Source organism: Crotalus tigris, unplaced genomic scaffold (assembly GCF_016545835.1).
Source record: "Crotalus tigris isolate CLP2741 ecotype Arizona unplaced genomic scaffold, ASM1654583v1 scf7180000024341.3516292, whole genome shotgun sequence".
Taxonomy (NCBI): domain Eukaryota; kingdom Metazoa; phylum Chordata; class Lepidosauria; order Squamata; family Viperidae; genus Crotalus; species Crotalus tigris.
This window is the reverse complement of record NW_024100511.1, coordinates 1,499,284-1,515,159: the sequence shown is the minus strand read 5'-3', so window position 1 is coordinate 1,515,159 and position 15,876 is coordinate 1,499,284. Positions and strand designations below refer to the sequence as shown.

At 39.5% G+C, this 15,876-nt stretch overlaps 1 pseudogene; it reads right to left on the bottom strand.

Annotated features, from left to right (window-relative positions):
* Nucleotides 1–4,916: 4,916 nt before the first annotated feature.
* On the bottom strand, nt 4,917–8,660 carry LOC120300471 (annotated as a pseudogene).
* Nucleotides 8,661–15,876: the final 7,216 nt, after the last annotated feature.

Sequence of the window (15,876 nt, the reverse complement as noted above, 5' to 3'; positions counted from 1 at the left end):
TATTAATCTAAAAGAATCTATAAAGGTATTTGAAGACAATGCTGCCTGTATAAAAATGGCAACTGCTGACAGGGTGAAGAACAGAAGTAAACATGTAGACATTAAGTATTGTAATGTCAGGGAAGCTGTAAAAGGAAAATTGATTAGTTTACATCATTGTTCTTCTGTGGATAATTTGGCAGACATGATGACTAAACCGTTGGGTAGTGTTCACTATGGAGAATGTGTTAAGTCAATAGGTCTGATGTCTCTTCCTGTCATGAAGGGAGGAGTGTTGGAATATTCATGAAGAGGAAGAGTCATGTGGTAACTCAGTCAGCCAATGAGAAGAAAGTGCTACTGAGTCTGTGCAAAAGAGTATTGAGTTAGGAGCTGGATTTCCAGTCTCTGGGTTTGTCTCTGGTCTGTCTCTGTAAGAAGTCTTCATTAAGCTATGTTGCTGTAAAGAAGAATGGTATTGTAAATATTTTTATATAAATATAAAGTTATTTGAATCAGCTAAATGCAGTCAACTGTGAGAGCTTCTGATTTATTTTTTCACCAATAGAGAAATTAAAATTCTCTAACACACTTGTTGTCTGTACCTTCTCTCTACAAAACGTACCCACTGTTTGAATTGTTGTAGCACCTCTGTCTTTGCTCTAAGCAAGTAGCAAAATGAATGCCTGCTGTAATCATCAACAATTACCAGTGCATATTTTGCTCCTCCCAAACTGGCTTGCATAGGTCCCACCAGATCTGCATGGACCAGCTCTAGAACTCTTTTTGTTTGTCTTGTGCTGTATTTACTAACTGGCAATGCCTTTGACTTTGATGCTTTGCATACTGCACAGTCCAAATATGTTTTGCATCCCTTCAAATTTAGCCCTTCTGCAAAATCTTGCATTTGCTGCAAAACTTTAAAGCTTGCATGGCCAAGTCTTCTATGCAGCAGATGAACACATGAATCATGCTCTGCAACATTCTTAAATATATGGGAACATTGAACCTTTTGTCCCTGCAATATATATAGATTATCTTCCTTTATGCCTTCTGCACAAATATTTATTAGATACACTTAATAAATTATGTTCCATTGGTAAACTTTGATTCCAAATATGGAATTTTTACATCGCCTCTTCCAATGACTTTTGCTTTCTGGCCATTTTCCAAAGCCATAGCTTCTTGTGCTACTGGAACAAACCTGCAAAATAATTCAGAGTCATTAATAATTTTTTAACTTGCCCCACTATCAATTAGCCACTTGTCTCTGTTGTTGCTATTGCAAACGTTTGCAACACCAAAATGTTCCTTTTGCAAAACAGTCCTTTTTCCTTGCACAAATGTCCTTTGCTTCAAACAGTTCCTCTGCAAACAGTTCCTTTGCAAATGGTTGTTTGCTCCACAAATGTAGCAAGTCTTTTCCCACTGAGCAGCTCTCTGCTTGCAAAATCTCTCCTTTATTGCAATTTGGTCCGGGTCCAATCTGCTTGTTTCTTCTCTGGAGACTTGCCGTCTGGACCCCCTCCTCAGGAATTTCTCCTCCTCGTGGCTGCTTCTAAAATGGCATTTTTCCTCTTCATTAAGCAAACATGCCTTTAAAGCCTCAAAATTTAAGTCTTGCTCTTCTTTACACTCAAATATCGCAGAAACTGTGTCCCAGGTTTTATCTAAACTGTTCAACACCAATAAAACCTTCTGGGACTCAGGGAATTTAATCCCACGTTGTTCTAAGTCCAAAAATAAACTTTGCATTTTATTTAAATGCTGTTCCACAGATTCACCTGGTTGCAAACAGGCCCTGTAAAGTTTTCTTGACAATTGCACTATATTGCATGCAGAAACATTCACGTGCACAGCTCTCAACTTCAACCAAATCTCCTTTGCAGTCTTTAAATTTGCAACATTTAGAAATTGTTCATCATCTAAATTCAAGATGAGATAAGCCATTGCTCGATCATGACTTTTCTGATCAACTGCTGCAAACACTTGTGGTGGATTTTCAACAATATACCACAACTCTTTTGCTTTCAGCAAACATTCCATTTTTGCAGCCCATATAATGTAATTCTTCTGGCCCAAACGAGGCACACAGCTTTCCTTAAACTCCATTGCAGCCATTCTGCTAATTCTGCCTTGTTCTTATACTTTCTAAACACAGGCAATTTCTTCCAGCTTTAAATTACAATGCAGTCCTTAGTAAGCTCTGGGCCCATAACCTGTTAGAGAATTTTAATTTCTCTATTGGTGAAAAATAAATCAGAAGCTCTCACAGTTGACTGTATTTAGCTGATTTAAATAACTTTATATTTATATAAAAATATTTACAATACCATTCTTCTTTACAGCACCATTGCTTAATGAAGACGTCTTACAGAGACAGACCAGAGACAAACCCAGAGACTGGAAATCCAGTTGCTAACTCAATACTCTTTTTGCACAGACTCAGTAGCAGTTTCTTCACATTGGCTGACTGAGTTACCATATGAATCTTCCTCCTCATGAATATTCCAACACATGAGCTCTAACAGCTAGTGCAGGAACTCCCACCAATGAGATGGCCAAGTCATTATATTCAGCAGCATTCAGAAAAGTACAAGAGGAGTCACAATTATCATCCAAAACCTCTGCCCTTTTGTAACGTGTGACATAGAAGGAGGTAAAAAGTGACCTATCTGGTAGAAAGGTAGTCAGTCCGCTTAGACAGCAATGTTTTGTGCTTAGATTGGCAGGGATATAATTAAAAGTGTCTTTTCCACATGTAAAGAACCATCCCCTGGGCAACCATATGTTGGCATAACCAAAGGACACTGATTGGAAAGATGTGCAATTCAGCTTTTCTTGGCTCACCTTCATGCAATGAGGTAGGGGTGTACTTTGCTCACAGCCTGTAATATATGCACATTGTAAGTCTTCCAGAATGGCTACATTAGGAGTATGTAAGGCTAGAGCATCAGTGGCAAAAACTTAGAAATGTGACCCCAACTGTATAGTATTTCATACCCTATATGGCCTTTAAACACATAGTGACCAAATTCCCTGGCCACTGTGACTGGAACATATACCGGTATTAAACATGTGGACAGCAGATTCTCCATATCATATGCTTCAGAAAGGCAAAAATCCATTGTGTTGGCTATTTTAGCCAACTGGACCCACAAATTATATTGCATCCTTGACTCCAATGGATGGGGCACATCCTTATTCTGGTTGGATCTTTCACTTCTTTTTCTCTCAGTCCGCTTCCTTTACGGTTTCCGGATAGTGGTTCCAAACTCCACTGGAATTACACGTACAATGCAAGTCCCCTTCCATCCCGTTTTCAACTGCGAGACTAGGGTGACTTGTTGCCAACCCCAAAATAAAGGAGGCCCACATTCCTAAGAATGTATCCAGCATATTGACAGGCTTCAGGGTTGACAGGCTGTCTAGTGATGCAAGTTTCTTTAACTATTCTGTCAACGCTAGTGGAAATTGACAAGGATGAGGCAAAATACCATTCCAGCATTCTGGTGAGAAACCAATAGGGGGGTGCCCATCACAAGTGCCAGTGCCTATAGCATAAGATTGAACAATACTGGGAGCCTCCTCTGGCTTGCTCCATTGGCCTAGATTAAAGAGACAAACATTATTACATGCAACAATAGTACTATATAAAAGCAATAATAATCCTTTCATCCTTTCTTCTCCCGTGCATAGAAAGCCAGCTTTTGGAGTGGCTTAGCAGGGGTGTTGAATCCAACCGAACAGCCGAGGATATATATGCAGGATACACTTGTACTACTATAATATCTGTTATACAAATAATAGAACATTCATTAAACACGTTTAAGAGTAAGTTTTGTAGAGACCTTTGGGTCCCTGGTTACTGTCCACAGGGGATCTGCTGCCGCCTTGACCCTGGTCCAATGAATCCAGGACTTAGATTCTGCAATCTTTATAGCTAAAGGAGAGGCCATTATTACCTCATAAGGCCCTCTCCATCTCCCTTCCAGTTGTTCATGCTTCCAATGTTTCACCCACACTTTATCTCCAGGTTTAAAGGGATGACATCTTGTTACTAATCTAGGCGGTGTTTGCTCAATAACGTAGTTTCTGAGTTTTTCCACCTGCTTATTCAGTTTCTGCACCATTTCCTGAGTCCACACTCCCCCCTGATGGCCCAAATCAGGTCATCCAGCCAAATTTCTTTTCAGCAAAGTAGGAGGACGCCCAAACATCAGCTCATATGGAGACAGTTTGTACTGTCTACGAGGAGCACATCTCACAGCATATAGAGCTAAAGGTAAAGCGTCAGGCCATTTCAGATGACTCTCAGCACAAATTTTAGTAATTTTCTCTTTCAAAGTGCGATTCATCCTTTCTGAATTCGCACCTGGAAAGCACTACGGAAAGCACTATGAAACCGCCACTTAGATAAAACTGCAGTAGCCACTGCTTGATTGACTTGATGAATAAATTCAGGACCATTGTTAGAAGAGATAAAGGAAGGACAGCTAAAGCAAGGTATTAACTCTTTTAACAGCACTCTAGCCACTTTTCTGGCCTGTTTAGTCTTTGTAGGGTAAGCTTCTGGCCATCCAGTGTATTTATCTACAAACACCAACAGGGCTTTGTACAATCCACATCTAGGCATGTCTGTAAAATCAACCATAACAGAATCCATAAGAAAGTATGAGACAGGTATTGTCCCAGGTGGTAAAAGGGGCCCTTGTCTAGGATTGACTTTAGCACAGACACCACACTGTGAAACTACTCGAGCAGCTATCCCAGCCAACCCATTTACATAGTAATCCCTTCCAATGGCTTCTTCCAACCCTGTTTTTCCCATGTGTGTAGCATCATGAGATGCCTGAAGTAAAGTCCATGCCAAAGACTGTGGGACAAAAACACGTCCATCAGGCAACAGATACCACCCATCTTTAATAGCTTTAAGATCATTCACTGCTTTCACACACTCCTGCTGTTGGCTTAATGACAGGGGGCAGGACCCCCAAGTCCATTGCAACATATATTGATAAATCCGGTGTAGGTCCTGTTCTTATTGCCACCTTCTTAGCTTCCAAATCAGCCTTCCGATTTCCTTGAGCCACCTTATCCACCCCCCCCCCCGCTGATGCCCTTTACAATGCATAACTGAAACCTTCGCTGGCTTTTGTACTGCATCGAGAAGACGCTTTATTAAATGTCTATGCAACACATATTTACCAGCAGAATCCCTAAATCCTCTCTCTTTGTACACAGCACCATGAGCATGTAAAGTCAAAAAGGCATACTTACTATCTGTCCAAACATTCAAAGTCTCCCCTTCTGCCCTTTCCAATGCTCTGATGAGTGCCCACAATTCTGCTACTTGAGCATTATAGCCAGTTCCAAGTGGACTACTCTCCACCACCGTTGCATCATTCACAATAGCATATCCAGAAACCCTTTTGCCATCATGTATGTAACTAGAGCCATCTGTATACCAATTCAGGGCAGCATCCGGAAGAGGGATATCAGATAAATCTGGACAGCTTGAATATACAGTATCTAACACTTGTATACAGTCATGCTCTGATTCAACTTCTGTAGGCAATAGGATGGCAGGGTTCAGTTGATTGGACACCACTAATTTTACTTGAAGGTTTTCAATCATCATTGCCTGATACTTAAAAAGCCTCTGACTGCTGATCCACAAATGTCCTTTATTATCCAAGATAGAATGGACTGCATGAGGGGTGTGGACACTTATGGGACATGAGAAGGTCAATTTATTGCAATCCTGTAAAAGGACCACTATAGCAGCAAGAACCTTCAAGCAATGTGGCCAACCCTGGGCTATCCCATCTAATTGCTTAGATAAGTAGGCCACCGGGTGTTGCCACTGCCCCAATTGTTGAGTCAACACCCCCAAGGCAATATTCTTCCTGTTGTCAACATACAGATTGAAAGGCTTTTCCAAGTTAGGCAAAGCTAAGGCCGGTGCCGATGTGAGGGCTTGTTTCACTTCTTTAAAAGCTCTCCTTTGTTCTCCCTCCCATTCGAAGGGCTCTGCATCACCCCTTTTGTAGCCGAATAAAGAGGTGCTGCTAATAAGGCATAATTTGGTATCCATATTCGACAAAATCCTGCCAAACCTAAAAAGGCCCTTAGCTGTCGCCTATTTAGGGGTTCAGCAATAGCTAACACTGCTTGCTTTCTTTCCCAGCCTAAAGCTCTATGCCCCTCCTCAATGTCATACCCTAAATACCTTACCCTCTGCTTGACCAATTGTGCTTTCTTTCTGGAAGCCCTATAATCACACTTCAGCAACAAATGTAAAAGGAACTCCGTGTTCTCCCAACACATCTCCTCTGTCCTACCTGTCACCAGCACATCATCTACATATTGCAGAATAGTGTCACCCCTCTGCCAGGGCACAATGCTGTAAATCTTCTGCTAGGGCAGTCCCAAAAAGGGTGGGTGAATTTTTAAAACCCTGTGGTAGTCTAGTCCAGGTATACTGTGCCTTTTGCCCTGTCTTTGGATTTTCCCACTCAAAAGCAAACAAGGGCTGACTAACCTTATGGATGGGGATCGTGAAAAAGGCATCTTTCAGATCTACAACTGAAAACCACTTCGCAATTGGAGGAATCAAGCTCAACAATGTATAGGGGTTGGGCACGACAGGGTGGATTGTGACAGTCACAGAATTTATGATGCGTAAATCCTGAACAGGCCTAAAGGAACCATCTGGCTTCCTTATAGGTAAAATAGGTGTATTCCAAGGTGACTGAATAGGTACCAAAATGCCTGCTTTCAAATATTTCTGGATGCTCAGTTGTATAGCAGCTATAGCCTCATTGGAGCAGGATCTCTGCCTAATATGCACAGGCATTGATAAAGGTTTCACTTCCACAATCACGGGGGGGGGGGTGATGGGCTGCAAAACCAGGGGGGTTATCCTCAGCCCATAGCCCCGGTACTCCAAACTCCCTCCATTTCTCTTCCAGAACTTCCTCCTCAACAGATCTATTAACCATCAGTCTCCACATAGCCTCAGGTTGGTGTTTTATCTGAAGCGTTTGTTGTCCATCATCAAAGGAAATAGTTGCCCCCAGCTTGCTAAGTAAGTCTCTACCTAACAAAGATACTGGACATTTGGGGACATATAAGAACTCATGTTGAATCTTTGAGCCTTTAAATCACAAGTGACAGGTTGTAGAACTGGCCGTCCTAAAACCTGTCCTGATATTCCTTGAACTTTTATCTTATGGGGTCCTATTTTAGCGACTATTCACAGCTGATCTCCCTGCTCCAGTATCCACTAAAAACGTTGTCTGTCGACCCCCTATGTTTAAAGTAACCAATGGCTCGGGGGGGGTCTCCTCTAAGCCAGGTCCCCGTCAATCCGTCCAACCAGTCCCTGCCAATACAATCCCTTCAATTTCCCTTTCTCTACTCCAGTCTCTTGTATACCCTCGAGTCCCTCTCTGCCCTCTTCCCCTAAAGGGAGAGCACATGGGGGGTCCGCCCTCAACACCTTCACGTCCTCTGCCTACCCTTCCTCTCCATCCTCTTCCTCTCATCTGCCTTCTAGGACATTCCCTTTGCCAATGATCTTCCTCTTTACAATTAGCACACTGATTAGGTCCCAGCACAGTCCCTCCTTGCAACGCCACAGCCAATAACTCTGTCTTTTTATGCATCCTGGCCTCTCTTTCCTTCTTTTCAACCTTATCCCTGTTAACAAACACTTTCCTTGCTACTTCCAACAACTCTGTAGTATTCTTCCCTAATGCTCCCTCCAACCTCTGCAACTTCTGTCTTATGTCATCATAGCTCTGCGCTATGAACCTCTCATTCAACATTCTCACGTTATCTGCACTCCTGGGATCAACCTGAGTATAAAGCTCATAAGCCTCAATCAATCTTTGCAAGAAACTCTCCGGACTTTCATCTGCTTCCTGCATCAGTAAAGACGGCTTTGACATGTTCACCGGAGGCTTTCCAGCCTTGCGAAGAGCCTCTACTACTAAATTCTGATATTCTTTCAGCAATCTCATCTTTGCTGGGTCTTGTGCATCCCGCTCTGGATCCTTTTCTGGTGCCCTTGTGTCCAACTCTGGCTGAATATCCTGTATAGCCAGCAATCTATCTCTCAAGCACTGCCTAACAGCAGCCTTCCACTTTTCCCTTTCCTCAGAAGTCAACAAAGTATCTAACAATTGCTGTACATCCTGCCATGTCGGATTATGGGTTCTCATAATAGTCTGAAACAAACTTGCCATTTCGGCGGGTTTGGAAGACAATGGACCATAATGTTGTTTCCAATTTAACAAATCTGTTGTAGTGAAAGGAACATACTGAAACATGGACTTAATCTGTACTGCTCCCTGCTGGTCTGACACTGCCTTATCAACCTGCCTCAGGGGAGCTATAAATTCCGGTCTAGCAGCCCCAGCTCTCGCTGCTGCCAATCTTGTCACTACTCCAGAAGCCACAACTATTCCAGCTTCACTCTCCACTTCATCCTCCTCACTCAGGTCCCCCCTAACTTCCACAGGGAGAGCTGTCTCCCTTTGTTCCCTTTCCTCCTTTGGGGCTGATGGCTTCCCCTTCTGTTTTTGTTTCACAACTGGCTGCATGTCCCTGGACTCAGCAGGAGCAATCAGCCCATCCCCAGGCACAGCTGCTGCTGCAGCCGGCACTGGGGGCATGGGGGAGAGGCGCGGAACATAGGGAGGGGGTCTAAGAATCAATTCCTCTACTTCCACCTTTATCTCTTTCCTGGCATCTGATACTTAGTCTCTGAAATCTTCACATCCTTGACTCTTTTAGTCTCAACCTGTAGCTTTTTCCCTTTAGGTCTAGCCACACACAAACGAACCATTTCAGCCTGACATTGCAATAACTCATCTGCCTGCCCTGCTACTGCATCCCCCCACTGATCTATATATTGAAATTGATTAGGATAGTTTTCCTCATTGGCTGCTATCAGAGAAGTGAGATCATCAATGATTTGATTCTTAAAAGTTCCCTCCGGGGGCCACCCCACATCCATGTGAGGCCATTGATGCTCACATAAAAACTGCAGCCTATCCCTAGTTACCTTAGGGTAAGGGACCCTATACTGGGTATGATTAAAGTACTTATCAAATCCTTTTAACATGCATTCCAGCGGTGTGCTGGGAACACTGCTACGCCCCCCATCCTAACACACTGCCAATGACCTACAGCGCCGGACGTTCCAATGGTCACTAGTAGGAAATCCACTGGTTTAACCACCCACACAGCTTAACATGGACTTCTTTAGGACCACCATCCCGAGTCCAGGGGGTTTGATTAGGCCCCCTCTTCTATCTTCAAGTGAGATAGGTACAATTAGTTTAAACACATACTCGCCTGCGGTGTTGTTACACTTGTCCTGGTCAAGAGCTGGTTCAGACCTCCTTTCCTTTCCCAAAGGGTTCTTGGACTGGCTCTCAGCACTGTCGGCTCTGCTGATAAGCCACAGCTGTCTCCCGGAGGAAAACACACCCGTGGCACCTGGAGAATTGTTCAGAGATGGCTTCCCAGCAGGTCTGAAGGGTCAAGCCGCCTTCAGCGAAACATCGCCTCACTCAAGTTTCCCGACCAATGCACCAGAAACTGTTGTAGAAATGAGACACACTTGAGTCAGCTCTTTTGGGAAAGGAATGGTTTAATGTGCAGGTTCAGAGAGCTAATCACAGCAAAAAGGGTCTGAACCCCAAACAGGGGCATGGGTGAACATTCTTATACTCTTTAATATGTAATTATTTCCTGATCATGGAATATTCCATACATGGTTATATTCTATAGTTCCTTATTCTAACATAGAAAAGCTACTTAGGCAGTTTGCAATATATCATGTGCTAGGCAGTTTGCAATATATCATGTGCAAAGTTAAAAACAGGATATTGGGCTGATCTGGCACTTCTAAATTTATGTGTCGTCTGGGAGGCAGGAAACCTCCCTTTCACCCACAATTTCTGTTAGACAATCAGTTAGACAATCAGTATTTTTCCAGCTTCCTACTTTACTGCCATTCTTCTAATTCTATAATATGTCCAAAATTCTTTGCCCATATTATCATTGTTTCTTTTGCATGTTCTTCCTCCATCTTTAAATTTAACAAAAATCTATAGAGTTTCTTGATCAACTTTTCATCTGTTTTTAATAGTATCTGATCAAAGTCTGTCTGTTCTTTATAAAATCCTGTTGTTTTAACATCTTTTTCATATCTCGTTTGAATTTGCAGATATGGCCACCATGCTAAGTCAATACCTTGTTCTTGTAGTTCTTGTCATCCTTCAATTTTCCTTCATTATTCAAAATATCTTTATAAGTCACAACTTTATCGTAGTTAATTAAATTTGGGTAAGCAAAAGCTTCCATTGTTGAAAGCCATTCAGGTATCTTTTTTTTTTTTATTGAAAATTTTTATTTTTTAAAACATACAATCATTTATAAAAATACAATAAAATTTTAAAATAGAGAACCCCCCCTTACCCTCCCTCCCACCCCCACCCCCCCTCCCTTCACTTCCCAGAGCAGAATACAGGGTTAAGAAAAAAAAAGAAAAAGAAAATTATAATAATTAAAAAAAAAGAAAAAAAAGAGAAAGAAAAAAATATATCATAATTAACCTTTAACTCCATAACTTATAAAACAATTCTCTATAATATTTGATATTCATTCATAAAATAAATAAAACTTTTTAATTCCATATTTTTTCTGAATATAATCTATCCACCTTCCCCATACAGTAATATATCTTTCTTGTGTATGATCCTTTAAATAAGCAGAAATTTTTGCCATTTCTGCAAAACTAGATACTTTAAATATCCATTCTTCTAAAGTAGGCAAAGAATCTTTCTTCCAATATAGACCTACTAGTAACCTTGCTGCAGTTAATAAATTCAACATCAAAGTAGTTTCTTTTTCATTTAAGTCAACAAAAATACCAAGTAAAAATAGTTGAGGAGTAAACTTTATCTTCTTTCTAAAAATCTTTTGAATGTTCCACCAAATCATAATCCAAAAAGCCTTTACTTTTTTACAATTCCACCAAATATGAAAGTATGTCGCATCATTATTGCCACATCTCCAACATTTGGGCTGTATGTTGGAATACATACAAGATAATTTTTTAGGATCTAAATGCCATCTATAAAACATTTTATAAAAATTTTCTCTCAAATTTTGAGCTTGTGTAAATTTAACATTTCTTATCCAAATTATCTCCCATAAATCCAATGAGATCGGCTCCTGTATATTCTGAGCCCATTTAATCATACAATCTTTAACCAATTCTGTTTCCGAATCTAACTCTAATAAAACATTATATATTCTTTTTATATGAGCCGGACCTTGGTTTTTAATCTGAATAACCAATTGTCTATCTTCTAGTGTTATTCCCTCTTTCTTGTCTACAGTCCATCTATCCATTATTTGTAAATATTGAAACCATGACTGTAGAATATTTTGCTGCCTTAATACATCTAGGGATTTCAAATGCCAATTCGAACCAGAACAAATTAACAATTCTTTATATGAAATTTTATCAAAATTTGTCCCCTTAGAGGTTCCCTCAATTGCATGTCTGGGAATCCCCCAGATAGGTATTTTATAATTTAATCTATAATAATACTTCTTCCAAACACGAAGTAAGGCATTCCTCAAAATATGTGATTTAAAAGTCCGATCAACTTTCTTATTAAAAATTAAATATGCATGCCAACCATATATTAAATCCCAACCTTCCAAAAAAAGAATATCCATATTTGTTAAATTAAGCCAATCACTTAACCAAGTTAGGGCGGCTGCATCATAATATAATTTCAAATTGGGTGCCTTAAGTCCCCCTCTTTCTCGAGCATCCTGTAATATCTTAAATTTAACCCTTGGTTTCTTCCCGGCCCATATAAAATTATTGATACCCTTTTGCCATTCCTCCAAATTTGCCTCTTTTTTAAGAATAGGTATCATCTGAAACAAAAAAAGAAACTTTGGTAGAACATTCATTTTTACAGCTGAAATTCTCCCCAACAATGACAATTGCAATTTTTTCCAATCTATTAAATCCTTTTGGACTTTTGCCCATAGTGGTTCATAATTGTTCTTGTACAATTTTCCATTTGAAGCAGTTAGATATACTCCCAAGTATTTAACCTTTTTTACCATCTGAAAACCTGTGGCTTTAATCAAACTTTCCCTTTCTTTAACTGACATATTCTTAGATAATATCTTAGTCTTATAATTATTAACTTTAAAACCAGAAACATTCCCATACTGTGTTATAAGTTCTAATAAACCATCAATCGCCTGATTCGGCTGTTCCAAAATTAAAACCAAATCATCCGCAAATGCCCGCAATTTATACTCATTCTTCCTTATCTTTACACCCTTAACTAACTTCGATTCCCGAATCTGAATCAATAAAATTTCCAATGTTAAAACAAATAACAATGGGGATAATGGACATCCTTGTCTTGTCCCTTTTTGAATATTGAAATTCTCAGTCAATCCCCCATTTACAACAATTTGTGCAGATTGCTGCTGATATATAGCTTTAAGTGCATGTAAAAAATTATCCCCAAAATTCATTTTCTCTACCAAAGAAAATAAAAATTGCCAGTCCAATTGATCAAAAGCTTTTTCAGCGTCCAAAAAGATAAAAGCCACAGGAATCTGATTATTCTTATCCAAGTACTCAATTAAGTTAATAATTTGTCTAACATTATGTTTCATATATCTCCCTGTTATAAATCCTGCTTGATCACTATGAATCAAGTCTTTCATAACCTGCATTAATCTATTTGCCAAAATTTTTGTAAAGATCTTATAATCAACATTCAATAATGAAATTGGCCTATAATTCTTAGGCTCTGTAAGATCCTGATCTTCCTTCGGAATCAGTGATATAAAAGCTCTTTTCCAAGAAGGAGGAACTTGCATACCCAACAAAATACTATTAAAGAGTTCCTTTAGTGGCTCTATCATTTCTTCAGATAAAATCTTATAATACCTAGAAGTCAGTCCATCTGTTCCAGGAGACTTTCCAACCTTTAACTGCTTAATAGCTAAGCCAATTTCCTCCACAGTAATTAAACTATTCATCCCATTTTGTTGTTCCTCTGAAAGTCTAGGAAAATGTACTGATTGTAAATATTTATCTATATCCAAACCCCTTATATTATCACTTGAATATAATTTTGTGTAAAAGTCCAAAAAGCTTTTTTTAATCAAATCTTGCTGAAAAACCTCAGTACCTTTATATTTTACTTTCTCTATAATTCTAGCTTTCTGTTTCTTTCGTAACTGATAAGCCAACCACCTCCCAGGCTTATTCGCATTGCAAAAAGTATTATGTCTCATATACGACAGATTGGTAGCCACCTGATCTGCCATCAACATGTTAAATTGTTCCTTAAGCATCTTTATAGATACCTTTAAATTATTATCAGTAGGGTTAAGAACCAACTCTTGTTCTTTTGATTTGATCTCTTCTTCTATTTCTCTACGTCTTTGTGACCCTTTTTCCCTAAAAACTTTATTCAATTGAATCAAAATTCCCCTCATATATGCTTTACTAGCGTCCCACACCATAGACATCGATGTTCCCTTATTCATATTTATAGTAAAAAAGTCCTTTAAATGTTCTTTACACTTTTGTACGAACTCTTCCCGATTAAATAAGTTCTCATTCAGTCTCCAGGATCTTCTATTCCCGTCTTCCGAATATAACTCCATCCACACCGGACTATGATCTGACAATGTTCTGGGAAAAATTTTCACCTTCCTCACTCTAGGGAGGAAGTCACTAGTAATCAAAAAAAAAAAATCAATCCTTGAAAATGACTGGTGTCTATCAGAATAAAAGGTAAAGTCTCTATCACTTGTATTCCTTTCTCGCCAAATATCAATAAGCTCCAATTCTTCCTTCAAATCAAAGAAAGTCATAGGTAATTTAGTTTGAATAAAAGTTTTAGAGGAACTTCTTTTGTCTATAGTTGGGTCTAAAACCCCATTCCAGTCACCCATCAAAATTACCGATTTATAATCCAACTGAGATATCTTGCCATGCAGCAACTTATAAAATTGTTTCTGTTGTTGATTGGGAGCATATAGTCCAACAATAAGAACCTTTCGGCCTTGTAATAATAATTCCACAAAAAGATATCTTCCTTCAGAATCAGCCTCAATTAGTTTAGCTGAAAAAGTTTTCTTCACATAAATTACCACTCCCCCTTTTTTCCCAGGGGCTGGAGCAGTAAAATGTGTGCCCAGACGGGAATTCATCAAAAATTTAGAATCCTTTAAAGTTATATGAGTCTCCTGCAAACATATCAAATCATTATTATGTTGTTTCAAATAATGGAAAATCTTTCTTCGTTTCTGGGGCACGTTTAAGCCATTAACATTCCAGGTCAGGAACCTGACCATCTCCACCGGCCTGGAGCCTCTGGAGCATGGCCTGCAGATCTGCTGTCGAAGATCTTTTTGGTCTTGCCCCTCCCACAGGCTCTGTAACAACCAAACTTTCACCACTCTTCTGCAACTGCTCTTTTTCTTTACGTTTATGGGCAGCTCGTGTCATCCTTTGCTCTTTTATGTCAGAATTCGGTGCAGCTTGTTCCATAACCATCATTGATGAGGCTCCTGCCATAAGAGACTCTTCCGTCATCCTTATTTGTGGAGGTGGTGACAATCTTGCTTTTAAGATAGACTGATAAAAATCTCTTGCTTTGGAAACAGTAGTTAATCTGTGACGTATCCCTTCATAATTTACTATTATTCCTCTTGGAATCTCCCATCTGAACTGAATTTGACGATGTTTCAACTCATCAGACAAGAAAGTAAAATCTTTTCTGGCTCTTAAAATTTTTGGAGGTATCTCTTTTAAAATTATCACGTCTTGATCAGCAATTTGAAACTTTTGTTTGTAAAAAGCCTGTATAATTTCATTACGGATAGATCTTCTAGAAAAATAAATAACCACATCTCTTGGTAGATTTCTCTGTCTAGCAACCCGTGAATTAACTCTAAAAATTTTTTCTATCTCATTCTCAATTATTTCAGGCCGCCAACCAATATTAGGAGCAATATCTTTCACAATAAGCATCTTTAAGTCTTCCTGAGGGTTCTCCCTCAGGCCTCTGATACGCAATGCGTGTTCCATCTCCCTATATTGTGAAATGATTTGTTCATCCTGTGTAATTTCTATCTTGTTCTCTACCTCCTGCATTCTAAATTCCATCCTTGATGCATTTTCAGTAATCTTTTCCATCTGGTCATCAATCCTTTCTATGTGCAGGGCTAGGCCCTGAAAGGCCAGAAGGATATGGTCTCTTACTTGTTTATTCTTTTTCTCCAATAATTCTTCTGTATTAGCCCTCTCTGCAATTATAAGATCTTTTACCTCCTCCTTAATATCCAAGGCATGCTGTTTTAAAGCATCTTGTAAATCATTAAGAGAAATTGCAGGAGGAGGAGGAGAAGGTGGAGGTGATTTTGGTTTCTGAGATGCAGGCTGAGGCATTGGAGAAGAAATAGGAACCTTAGGGGCGGGAGGCAGACGTTTTGAAGCCATTTTCTTAAGTTCCAAAAAGAAAGATTCTTATTGAAAAAAAAAAAGGGCACAGTTCTTTTAAGTGTTCTTAAAAAAAAGAGAAAAAAAAATAGAGAAAAAAAGAGGAAAGAATAAAAGCCAAATTCTTACTTCTGTATTTAAAGAGTTAATCTGTATCCAGGTTTTACTCTGTAATTCAAATCAGGCAAGAAGGACGATCGCCATTTTAGTTTTCACTTTCCCTTTCTTCTAAAGGGAAAGTGAACAAAAGAAAAGGAAGAGGAAACTTGCTGAAGTTAAAGGCACCATCAAACTTAAGCACAGTCTCTCCTGGTCTGCTC